The sequence below is a fragment of the Ptychodera flava genome, chromosome 16 (assembly GCF_041260155.1).
Source record: "Ptychodera flava strain L36383 chromosome 16, AS_Pfla_20210202, whole genome shotgun sequence".
NCBI classification, from domain to species: Eukaryota; Metazoa; Hemichordata; class Enteropneusta; family Ptychoderidae; genus Ptychodera; species Ptychodera flava.
In genome coordinates, this window is record NC_091943.1 from 14,988,978 (window position 1) to 15,003,414 (window position 14,437).

The window sequence follows — 14,437 nt, forward strand, 5'->3', positions numbered from 1 at the left end:
CTCTATTCGAATATATGGTATTCGTGAAACCCCAAATGAAGATACAAATCAAATTACTCTCGCTCTGGCAGCTGAAATTGGTATGCATCTGCGACCAGACGACATTAGCACCAGTCATCGTCTACCCACCTCTCGAGCTAGTCAAATGCGAAACCAAGGCCAATTATCGTGAAGTTTGTAAGGAGAGATGTTAAAACCAAGCTAATGAAGAATAAACGGAAACTGAAGAATTTGCCCGACAGAAGATTTGTATACATAGAGGATGATTTAACCCCCATGAGAAGCAAAATAGTACGTGAACTAAAGAAAGGCGAGAGACTAAAGGCAGAGTCTGGACTATCGACGGCAAAATCTTTTGTAAGTTGAACGAGGATGGTCAAGAAAAAAAACACACTATTGAAAATCCCGATGACTTGTTTAAAGTTGGATGGCCTGAAAGTAAAATAAATGAGTTAAATTTCTATCTTAAAAACTAGGACAGGCCCGACCCCTTTAATGATATCAAATGTGCAATTTTACATGATCACAATTACGCTAAATACCCTCATCGTCATGTCAATTTTACTAGCATCAACATCTGCGGTCTGCAGTCTAAAATAGATCTTGGTATACTTGATAATTATATTCAAAACTTTGATTTTGTATGTGTTAGTGAAACCAAAACCGATACAGTTGATAATGATAGTTTTCCTGGGTTCAAATATATTCCTATGATGAAAAAATGCACCCATCACAAATTTGGTGGTATTCATGGGCTTGGCATTTTTGTTCGCGATCATTACTACAAGCATATTTCTGTTTATGATAAGTCAGTCTCTGAAAGCATTCTCTGGATCAAAATTGATGAAAAAGCTTTTGGTTTGCCAATGATACTAGGGGCCGTTTATCTTCCCCACGAAGGTTCCATTTATCATCATGAGGATATCTTTGAGCTCTTAATTCAAGATTTAAGTATGTTTAATAGTAAAATTGACTGCCCTATTTTACTCATGGGTGACTTCAATGCCAGGACAGGCTGCCATAGTGATTTCACTACAATTGAACATGAAACTATTTTGAATTGTGGTATTGATCCTTGTACTGAATCAGTTTATGATAGCGTTGACATCTTGCAAAATCTGGGAATTACTGTAGAAAGGTATAATCTTGATAAAACCATGAATAATAATGGTCGTAATTTGTTAGAGATATGTAAAGGCCTCAATCTGAAAATCATCAATGGAAGGTTAGGGACTGACCATTCTGTTGGCAATTTTACATGTTTTAAACCAATGGTTCAAGTACAGTTGATTATGCTATAGCTTCACCTAGTGTTTTCCCACTAATTTCTCATTTCGAAATTGATTCGTTTGATAGTTGTCTCTCAGATGTGCATTGCCCAGTGAATTTAAGCATTAAAACAGACATAGAGCATATTCAAAAACCTTCCATTGAGAATTCTCAGTTTGTCCCTATTTTTGAGCCTCCCAAAGGAACATGTAAGAAGCACCTTAAAACAAATGGCAGGCCGAATTGGCCGGTGATTTCAAAGAAGCGTTCAATGACCATATACAAGCAATTAACAATTTAAAAGTGAGGCTTAACACACTAAATGTATGCAGTTTACAACAAGGTGATGTAGATTCCTTGACATCTGACCTTTGTAACATTTTTATTAGTACTTCTATGTCTGTTGGCATCACAAAAAACACTCCTGTTGGGAAACGGCCACGTAAAACCCACCGTAGTAAACCTTGGTTTGACAAATCTTGTGAAGAACATAGATATTATTATATAAGAAACAAGAATAGACTGAAAAAAATGAAAACCCCTGAAGCTCAAATTGAAATTAGGCAGATGAACAAAGCTTACAAGAAGTTGATCAAGCAGAAGCTTAAAAATTACTACCATGATTTGCATACTAAATTGAGAAATTTGAAAAGGGAGAATTCTAAAGATTATTGGAATATTATCAATAGAGTGGAAAACAAAAATGGAGGTTCTGGAAATGTGCCTATGTCTTCTTTTGTTCAACATTTCAGAAATTTAAGTCAGAAGAACAATCCTATGGATGCCCCCGAAAAAAAAGCTTATGACCCTAGGTCCCTAAATCATTCTATAAATACTTTCATTAATAACTCCATTACAGTAGAAGAACTAATGAAACAAGTACGAAAGTTGAAGAATAATAAGAGTTGTGGCTTAGACAACATTATCAATGAATTTATCAAAAACAGCCCTGATAATGTACGTGAGATTATAGTTGATTTGTTTAATGTGGTTTTGGATACCGGTTTTGTTCCTAATGATTGGTGTGTTGGTATCATAAAACCCTTGTATAAAAACAAAGGGTCAATTGATGACCCCGACAACTACCGAGGCATAACTCTGCTGAGCTGTCTTGGGAAATTGTTTACCTCTGTTATAAATGCTCGTTTAAGTTGGTATGTTGAGAGCACTGGCATGCTGGGCGAAGAACAAGCTGGTTTTCGGGAGGGTTACAGCACAATGGATCATATCTTTGTCCTTCATAGTATTATTGACTTATATTTATCTCGACACAAACGAATTTTCTGTGCTTTTATCGACTATAAAAAGCGTTTGACCTTATTGATAGAACTTCCCTTTGGAAAAAGCTTATAAGTCATGATATAAATGGTAAAGTCTTGAATGTTATTTATAATATGTATGATAATGCCAAATCATGTGTAAAAAATGAGAACTGTCTTTCAGAATTATTTACTTGTAATATTGGTGTTAGACAAGGTGAAAACCTGTCGCCACTGTTATTTGCTATTTATCTCAATGACTTTGAATATTCTGTCAGTAGAAGTTATAGAGGATTAGATCAGCTCTCAAAAGATTTTTGCTCTGTACTTAGTGACGACGATGTTGAAGTATTTCTGCGTCTTTATGTGTTATTGTATGCTGATGACACCATTGTACTTGCAGAATCTGCTGAGGAGTTGCAAAATGCGCTCAATGCTGTATATACCTATTGTAATAACTGGCACCTCACGGTTAACACAAGTAAAACTAAGGTTGTTATTTTTTCGAAGGGTAAAGTTAAAAAGCACAAGTTTACTTTTGGCAAAGACTCTATTGAAGTCTGTGATGAATACACATATCTAGGTACACTCCCTAATTACAATGGTAAATTTACAAAAGCAATTGATAAACAGGTCAATCAGGCCAGGCGTGCCATGTATAGTCTAAAAGCCAAGGCCCAACGTCTTAATCTCCCTGTTGACATCCAGTGCGAGTTATTTGATGTTTTTGTCACACCTATACTCTTGTATGGGTGTGAAATTTGGGGATATCAAAATCCAAAACAAATCAACACATTTTATAATAAGTACCTGAAAAATCTTTTAAGGGTAAATACTAGAACAGCGAACTGTATGGTTTACGAAGAGTTGGGAAAAAACAGTATGGATATTATTATTGAAAAACGTATGATTAACTTTTGGATACACTTGATATCTTCCAAAGAGAGTAAATTGTCTTGTTCCATGTTTAGATTATTGAAGTCCATGCATGATAACAACAGCTATAAGTCGCCTTGGATTGTAAAAATCAAAAGTGTTCTTGACAAGTGTGGTTTTTCTAATATCTGGTATGACTATAAAAATGTTAACAAGAAATGGGTGAAACACAGTTTGGAGTTGCGTATGAAAGATATCAGCATTCAAAATTGGCACAGCGAGGTCCAAAAAAATACTTTATGTACAAACTATCGTATCTTCAAGAATGAGTGTATCTCTGAATACTACCTATCTAAGCTCAACGCAACGGACAGAATTAATTTCACTAAATTTCGTTGTGGTAGCCACAAACTCCCTATTTCCAACCGTTACCAAAATAATATTAGTAATATTTGTACTTTGTGTAATTCAGGCAAAATTGGTGATGAAATGCATTATATATTAGAATGTCCTGCTTTAAATAATGAAAGAAAAAATTATGTAAAAAGTTATTACTATACACGTCCTAACACTGTCATGTTCGAGAATCTCTTCAAAAGTAAGAATTTGCATGATCTCTCAAAATTAGCGAAATTCGCCAACCTCATTATGAACAAGTTTAAGTAGTTTTTTCTGCTTTATGTATTTTTCCGTATGTGCATGTAATTGTTCTACTTTTAGTGCTATTTTTAAATACTTTTAAAAGTCTTTTATCAGAACTTTTTTCAAATGTATTTATCTCCTGTTTAGAGATTTTGATGTAAATGTACTCTCATACCTCGAAAGGGGTCGTAGAGCTCAATAAAATTATTATTATTGTACTTGGGCCTCAGCCCAAGTACATTTGTTTTCATTCCGTGGGAAAAACTCTGTAAGGTATAACCATTTCTGGCTGAGACCAGGGAGGGCAAATGTCTTGGCTTCATCTTTCTTGGCATAATAAATGGCGTAATGATGTTAACTGAATGGAAGTGCTGCTCTCAGCCAGTCTTGAATAAGTGAGATGTGAATATTAATGTTTCTCTATCTGAGTTTTTGCCACAAAATCTTTTGAATATAATCAAAATGTGCATCGAAATGCAACAATTAATGCACCCTCCGTTTCCTAGGCGATGGCACGACCCTTGCTACACCCACTGGACGAGCCAAAGTGGGAGGGGTAATTTCAGTTTGGTCGAACAAGAGGGCTCGAGACCAGAATTTAACATTTAAACTTGAAGCATGTTTAATCGCTGACAAGATGTGGACTATTGTTAATCAAAGTATTAAGTGTGAAAAAGAAAGTTTTATATCCCGGACACAATGAAAACATTACGACTGGAAACTGTACCCCAGTTGAGAATAGTAATGCCCACAGCGATGGAGAACACTTATCCTTGAGCTGAGAAAACCACACCATCATTTCGAAATAGAGCTGCAGATTCGAGAAGCTCGTTCAAAATAGCTAGGTACACCCCATAAAGGGGTGGTTTCGAGTTTTGAGGGCAAATTTCGCCTCCTTCATATAGAAATCGTACGTTTGTTTTTCCAGCAGAACACACCATTTGACACAAAATTTGCATGTAAAGGGTCGCCAGTAAGCACGTGGTCAAATCTGGCATAAGAAACAATATGAAATGTTGGGTAAAGCCAGTCAATATAAACTGATTTGAACTTTTGTGTTTTGTAATTTATACCACTGCAGTAACATTACTTTTTTTGACAACATCACACAATGTAATACGTTTTGAAACTGAATACTCCGACGTATTCTGTGTCTCCTTTGCTAAAAAATACGGTATGCCGATTACCATGTAAGGAGATGATGACGTCAAGACAGATTTGTAGTGCGTTTGGTCCTCGATGGTGCACGAAGTTTTGTCAAGGTAGCTTGTGTATTTATTTCCTGAATGGGAGAGATTAGGGTCGATCTAAACGAAGGCCGAAGAATGTTATGATACTCTAAGCGAGCTGAACTCTAACGCGAATGGTTGGATAATTTGGAGGATGTATAGAATGATCTCGTCTCATTAAGATTATTTGGCGGTCAGTATTGAATTTCAACTGCGTCACAAGTTTGTGAAATGAGTATTCCGTCGAACGGTCAACGAACGATATTTTAGAAATCTGGAGACATGGCACATCGCATTTTTATTTTAGTATTTTATATTTTACAAAAGATTTAAGAAGCAATGATTTTGTCGAAAATTCTGAAAAAAATGTAGGAAGATTTGATCGCGAACACATTTTCACTTGGGCTCAACTAGCCCTGCGTACGATGCTGTGTGTTCCGCTACAGCTAATCGCCCCACTCACCACAGCCCTGCAAAGACCCGTACGTAGGTTCGGTGACTTCAAATCCATTTTGGGACTTGACGTAAAAAGCCAAATTACTGCCGAAATTCAGCGTTCTTGGGCCCAAGTCGCATCCCAGCCTACTACCTCAGCTACTCGATCGCTTCCAAAAATGACAGTCTTTTATTCACTTCTCGTAAATAACCGTCGATGTCGGCAACTCTCGCTACTTTTAGCCCTGCGTACGATGCTGTGTGTTAGCTGTAGCACATAGCATCGTACGCAGGGCTAGGGGTCAACATGGGGTCGCAGCCATGTTGCCTCAAAACTTATTTCTGTCTGCACTCAAAACTCAAAAATGTCGGATATGAACCTGAAAAATCGATGCAATTTTGTCAAACTTCGGCGAAATTTCAGCCTATAGACAAAATTTCATCTAGGTAAGGTTTTCAAGCGACGGCGGCAGACCGTACGGGGCTCTGGATATGAACCTACCGCCGGTGTAGCTGTAATAACTGTTGCGTTGTTTTTAGTGCCCACGGACGAAGTCCTGGGGAAGTTATAGGTTTGGTCATGTCAGTCCGTCCGTCCGTCCGTTCACGCAGATATCTCAGACATGCCCTGGTCAATTTCTTTCAAACTTTGCACAAGAATAGTACCCAACCCCATACAGATGCACGTCGATTTGTTTCACAATGCGATCGAATTTGGCCGTGTTAGAGGACTTTTTAGTTTACACCTCCATAGACTCCCATGTATAAGGCAGTTCTCCATAGACTCCCATGTATAAGGCCAAGAAAAATAAAAATCAGTTCTAGCTCATTTTTTTAAATCCAGAAAATGCGTCGGTATTGCTCTGAGAATTAAACTTGATTTGTTGAGAAGATCATATACTCGTAGTGACCGTGACGTTGGCAGCCAGCGCGGCGGCGGAAAACTAGCTGCAGTCTCATGAACTTCGAATCGTCGATCAAAATCACATCTTTTCGGCGCTTTTTTCAGCGAAATTGAAGTTTTTCATACGTAAACTAAATATCTTTTTGGAATCAAGTATACCTTTCGAACGGGCTTTCTTCGGGTAAATGAAATATTCCATTGGCAAGGTGCCAGTGGCCGACGCCACATTTCTTTTTGACGCCATTGTTAAAAATCATGACCTGAGATGACCTTCATACTAATCAAACCAATTACACTGCTCGTAAAAAAGACAGCACCATAGGCGCGTCCATCAGCCAATCACACTATTTAACAAATAAAAGATCGGGCTCAAAAAGCCACAAACGGGTATTTAGAAACTGTTTTATGTTTGTGCAGTTCCATGCGGGGAAAGAGGTCGCGCATCTGTTAATCGTACGTGTGCCGTCTATGAAACAGCTTGCAGTGCAATCCCGAAATTACAGGTTTATAAATAATCTAATGACGTTAAAAGTAGCCGGAAAAAATGCAAAACAGCCGGGTTATTTACCCGGCACCCGCTTCTAAGGACAACCACTGCGGTCACTACGAGTATATGATCTTCTCAACAAATCAAGTTTAATTCTCAGAGCAATACCGACGCATTTTCTGGATTTAAAAAAATGAGCTAGAACTGATTTTTTTAAAGCAACTGTTTATTTATCATTCTCTGGATAAGGCAATTTTTAAGCGATCGACCTCAACGTGTAAGTTTAAATGATGCAATGTCCGATGAACTAACGTTGAATACTGGTGCGCCACAAGGTTGCGTCCTCTCGCCTGTACTCTTTTCAATTTACACGAACGAAATCATGTTATCGGATAATTTGTTGACTTTGCTGAAGTTTGCTGATGACATGGCACTAGTTGCCAGATTAAAAGGCGAAGTATCCTTGTCACGCTACTTTCCTGAAATTAATCGCCTGTGTTCATGGTTCAAAGACAGTTTTCTTACCTTAAATATCAAAAAAACGAAAGAGTTGGTTCTTAATAATGGCAGAAAGCTAGAAAAAGTAGAATCTGTTACCATTGACAACCAACAGGTTGAAATAGTATCATCATTTCCATATCTAGGGTCCATAGTAGACCAGAAGTTAAGTTTCAAAGAGAATACAGACAAAATTTATAAGAAAGCTCACCAACGAATATTTATTCTGAGGAAGCTAAAGAGTTTCAATGTTAGCAGTCACATCCTTGTTTCTGTGTATCGTTGCTGTATTGAAAGCATTCTAACTTATAACATTGTCACATGGTTTGGTCATATTTCTGTTAAAGAGAGAATGCGACTAACGAAAATTGTAAACATAATGTAGTCGACTTGTCGGGACAAAGTTAAAAGATCTTGGAGAACTGTATACTTATGCTCTTCGTAGGAAAGGTTTATCCATCCTTGGTGATAAATCTCACCCATTGAATGACAAGTTTCAATATCTGCCTTCGGGACGCCGTCTACTTGTGCCCAGGGCTAGGAAGAATCTTTTTAAGTAGTCATATATACCGTCAGCAGTTGCTGTTTTAAATATGAATATGTCTGATTCCATCCGGAGAACCAGAGCAAACACCATTTTAAGTGTTGTGTTTGTCTGTAACTATTGTATTGTTTTGTATGGTGTTGTCCGTATTTGGTGTTTTTATAGCGGCCCTGATGTTTAAAGACAACTTTCCATGTTTTTATGGACAATAAAGTATATCTATCTATCTATCGATCTATTTGAATTGGTATTTTTCTTCATTGATTATTTTAAAGTAATAGAATCCACGGTGACAGGCATGTGTGTTGCCGACCGGCGTATCATCGACGCGTCACGGCTTACGGCTTCACCTTGGCGCTGATCCCCTGGACAATACGTCGTGGATTCCGACATGGGTTCAATTTCACTGCGCTTCTCCATGTTGGGTTGCCCGATAGTGTCTTTCGATGGACCCTCTGAATCATTTTTTTCACGGACTCGTGGAGCAAATTTGAAAGAAAATAGAGTTGTTTCCTTCCGACGCCTTACTGCATATCTGCTTTGATCAAATTTGGGGACAGCGAGACGCGATGATCGTGCGCGGTTTGCATTTAATTTGTTGCAACATTTCTGTCAATCACTCACTTTGTGTCATAAATAATAAGTTTCAGAAACTATCGCTAGCCAGAAAATTAGCAACTGACATGGTAACGTGCCTCTGACTGACTCGACGCTGCCGATTGTTCAGACTACACTCAGAGAATCTGAAACTTTCCACATAAAATGAGTGATTGACAGAAATGTTGCAAAAAATTTAAGCGGGCACTCATCTCGTCTTGTTGTCGCCTAAGCTCAGTCGCGGAGAGTGCTTTCGCAACCGTTTGCGTAAAACTCATAATGAAAAAATGCGTAGAGACTCAATCCAATGCGATCGACTCTCTACGCATTTTTTCATTGTTATGAGTTTTCTATATACGCATTTTTTTCGTAAATGCGAACACTGTTACAGTGAATTATCTTACCGATGTTGTTCTTAAGAAAAGCGAATGTGTTTTGATTAGAATAGAATGAGTTTGATGGTTTTTACTACTATGTGGTAATGAAGAATGGGAAATGAGCAATGAAATGAGCAGACAGCGGGTGATTTAAGATTATATGTTACATCTTCACTGCAAATAAAACCATAAGTGTGTCATAAATAATACAAACAAAACAAAATCATGTTTGTTTGTTTTGTTGTATGTGAGCCACGTCTGAGACACACAACAAAAGTACTGTTTCAGTCTCAGCTAAATGTCACCTCAGATGTCACCAGAGAACACCATTTCCACTCCAAAATTTCATTTTTCGCCTTGCGAGAGGGGGGACACCCCCCTCTCGCGCTCTCCCCCCTCGTTCGCTACGCTGACACTCGCCGCTCGCTCGCTTCGCTTCCTCGCAGTCCACCCGTCTACTTTCTTACATTACCCGCTACTTTTGAATATAAGGACAACACTGTGACCGTGACGTTGGCAGCCAGCGCGGCGGCGGAAAACTAGCTGCAGTCTCATGAACTTCGAATCGTCGATCAAAATCACATCTTTTCGGCGCTTTTTTCAGCGAAATTGAAGTTTTTCATACGTAAACTAAATATCTTTTTGGAATCAAGTATACCTTTCGAACGGGCTTTCTCGGGTAAATGAAATATTCCATTGGCAAGGTGCCAGTGGCCGACGCCACATTTCTTTTTGACGCCATCGTTAAAAAATCATGACCTGAGATGACCTTCATACTAATCAACCAATTACACTGCTCGTAAAAAAGACAGCACCATAGGCGCGTCCATCAGCCAATCACACTATTTAACAAATAAAAGATCGGGCTCAAAAAGCCACAAACGGGTATTTAGAAACTGTTTTATGTTTGTGCAGTTCCATGCGGGGAAAGAGGTCGCGCATCTGTTAATCGTACGTGTGCCGTCTATGAAACAGCTTGCAGTGCAATCCCGAAATTACAGGTTTATAAAATAATCTAATGACGTTAAAAGTAGCCGGGAAAAAATGCAAAACAGCCGGGTTATTTACCCGGCACCCGGCTTCTAAGGACAACACTGTAATAGAGCTAGAGATCTGATTTTGGTATATAGGAATAACTTAGCAATACAATTATTATGACAAAATGTGACGTGACCTCAATGACCTTTGACCTCAAATATATATATTTGTCCACAACTCAGTAACCACAAGTGCTACATCCTTCATATTTGGTATGATAAGACACCTTATGACACCACATATTGTACCTCATTAATTATGCGCATATCTAATTTTGAGCGAGCCAATAGAGCTGGATGTCCGATTTTTGGTGTATAGGGATAACTATAGGGTAGAAATCTAAATATGCCCATCTAAATATTAGACATCTACCATCGAGAACAAAAGAAATTTGCTGTAATTTGAATATTTAAGGAGTTTAAGCAATTTCCACTATAAATAAAGAACCCCTGCCTCAAACTCCACAAAAGTTGCTAGACACATTTTGCCGTTGTCATGCCATTGCTTCGTTTAATAACCAGTCAATCAAATGCCTAATTGACAGGAGGAAATTCAAGACCATATTTGAATAGTAGTATAGATTGTCCTCAAAATTACTCTATCACGGCCCAAGTACTCATTGCCTTCAGCAATACTGCCTTGTTATTATATTATTGTTTGGCGTGGACGAACACTTTTTACTATTAATGGAGTGCCAAAATTTTTTGTGATTTCCACCAAAAAGATTTTTGGCCATAGCATCTGCTTTCATTTGCTCTTCATTAGCTCGACACGCCCGTAACGCATACTTAAAGCGAGCATGAGTACAACGTTTAAAATCATACAGTGGACCATGCTTGGGTTTACCAGACTCACGCCATAATTTAAATGCGTCACGGGTAATTTCATGAATCTCTTTTAGATGGTCATTCCAACCAACAACTGCACATCCTTTACTATTTTCTGTACTTGAGCTTATTCGAGTGCCAGCAAAATGTAAACTATTAATGATATTGTCATAAAAATCAGAAATACTGTATCAGCAAGAAGTCTGTCTGAGACAGCAGTGTACAAGTCACGTTGTTTGATGCTGACCTTAGACCAGTTTAAATTCAACCCTGGTTTGCAATAGGGAATATCTGAGCTACTAGAGTCACACGATGGCAAGATAGCAACATTGCATGTAATACTAAGTGGAAATGATCTGATAACATCATGTCATACAAGATTTCCATAGACTTTATACATTGGTGACTGCTATAGGTAGATATACAATGATCTAACCATGACGTGGAGCCACGCATATCGCTAACATATGTAAAGTAATTATCAGGCAAAAAGAGCTTGTCGGAAATACAGTAATTATAGTCATTACAGAAAATATATATATATGTTATGTATGTTTATATGTATATGTATATATGTATATATGTATATATATATATATATATATATATATGTATATATGTATACATGTATATAATATATATATATATATATATATATATAATATATATATATATATATATATATATATATAATTTATTTGTAAAGCGACAAACTCCAAAGAAAAAGTGATCACAGCCGCTAAAAGATACATTACAATATAAAATGGATAACTAATAAAAATATAATTGATCGAGAAAGTGAAAAACAAGCAAAATCATAAAAAAGTCTAATCAATAGAGAAAGCCAACTTAAAAAGGTGTGTCATACGTTTAAAAGTATTAAAATTATTACAAGAACGAATAATTACTGGCAGCTCGTTCCATAAAAATGGGGCTGCAGAACAGAACGCCCTATCACCATACCTTTTTGTCTTGGTCATGAATGTATTGAGTTTAAAATCGATGATCTATAAATGACAGCAACACCTCCACCAAGACTTTTCCGAGGAACACTGAAAATGTTGTACCCAGGTGGTAAAGACTCAGTGATAACTGGAGCAGCAGTTCCGTCATCTTTCAGCCATGTCTCGGCCAAGATCAAAATATCAAGATTATGCTCAAGTAGGTATTCATTGATGACACTGGATTTGTTATTGATTGATTGACAGTTCACGAATGAACACTGAAGTGACTTAGCCTCAGCTGCAGGCTCTCGTTTCTTTGTCAAACTGCTCTTCAGGGGTACGTTGACCAAGTTAGTTGACATATGACGATGGATGTAACAGTTGGCAAGTCTATGATGATTGAACAGATGGTGAGGTGTAAGAATAGTTTTGATTGGCCGTTGCTTCAATCTGCCAGCTATGCAGCCCCTCTTAGTATTCGGCGTCTTGCATATATTAAACTCCTTCAATCTCTTCCATGTGGAGGAATTTACTCTTGATAATGAGGTATTGTTGACAACATACCTTCCAATATTCATCAAGGTGGAAGCAGTGTATACTAATGACGGCATGACTGAAGCAGTGGCGACCCTGTTGAACAAGGCAACGGCAACACGAAAACAAAGTTCGAGGCACCAGAAGACGACAATCAGCTGAGAAACTTCTTAGATGAGCAGTGCTCGTCCCCAAAATATTCACGAATAGGTATCCACCAAAAGAAATAAAAAATGTAGCACTAAACACGCGAAAATCGAAGAAATATGGGACAGACAAAACATTGAGTGCAGCCTAAGCGCATCTCATTAACATATATATATATATATATATATATATATATATATATATATATATATATATATATATATATATATATATATATATATATATATATATATACATCCATCATCCTCAGTCATCATTCCGGCAATCCATCCATGTTTTACCGTTTACAACTTGGCCAAATGGTGCTGGCGATCGGTGAGCATTACCGCAATCATACAAGTTACCGACAAACATATTAAAGGTATACAGTCACCTGTAATCTTAATATGCCCATATATGGTCAAGGAGTGTTCCTTGGTATTCAAAATGCCCATGTGAGGGCGTTGTTTTTAAGAAGCGAACACTCGCTTAAAACATATGATTGGTTAGATTTTCTCTTTCCATGGTAACTGTGGCAAAATTGGAACAGGTGACAATATACCTTTAACGTAGTGAGTGGCAGCTATCTAATCATAGAGTCGTATAATTGCCGCTAAACTTTGTGGAGTACGCTGTTCGAATCACACATTCATGACACACCTCAACCTAACTTGCGACACTGGTGTTGTATTTTACTTTTTAAAGATTTGAAGAGATTCCTACCCTTGTCGAGGATGGTCGACAAGCGAATTACAACAAGTTACTTGGTACTTTGAATTTTCGTATATAATGTTATTTATTTTTTTGGTGAACCGTTCTGAAGGTAGTTTTCCTCTGAATGTTTATAGAATGTAAAATATATTTACAGTGAGAAATTAAAACAAAGGAGTAAATTTGTAGTAAATATTGGCGGGTGGCGGGCTGGCGCATTGCCTTAGGGTTTTGATCCTCTCGAAAATTTCTCTATAAAACGACAAAACACAAAGCATCCGAATTGCAACTTGGGATGTAACCATTTTAACTGTAATACCAACTCATTCAGATGTATTTACTGTATAAAATCGAATTAAAACATACCCGGGGAAAGATATGCTGACTCTCACTTTGTTCAAAGCTTTTCTGCACTATCGCTTGTGAGGGTTAATTTTGAAAGTCTTGGGAAAAATTTTCCACCGTCTTAAGGTTTTTAAAAACCGAAAACTCTACTTTTCACATAGAGTTAACACATGGACGGTGGCAATTTTTAAATTCACATGTGGTAATTTGTTTCTCTAGTATCAAACTTTGCACGTCACGACCGTACCCTTGATGTTTGTTCTTGATTTTGTAAGAGAATGAGTATAAGATGACGCCAAACAGAGAAAACTTCCATGAAATAATATAATTAACACATGAACAGTCTTTTTATATTTTTCTTTTCTGGTTGGTAGATCAGAATTATTGCCAAAATTGCATGATTTTTGTCGCGATTTGTGTTTTATTTACTCGGATTGCTTACATTGAATAAGTAAAGCGGCCCGTGAACCTGGAGATATGCAAATGATTTACAGGTATACTTTCATTCATAAATCCGATCAGGTTGAAATTTTGATAAGCCGAATGGTATCTCCACCAACCAGACATACGAATTCGGTCACGTGGACGTGTCAGTCATTGTCTCGCGCTGTCATAACGCCAAGGCAAGGCGGGCAAAGCTTCCGCAGCGCTAGCGAAGGATAGCAAATGTATCAGCGCTAAATCTTTCAAAAATATTTAAAAATCGTTAAAGTTAAAAACTCTCAATTTTGTCTTTCTTAATAAATTATCAAACCCGATGATACAGAGTACGGC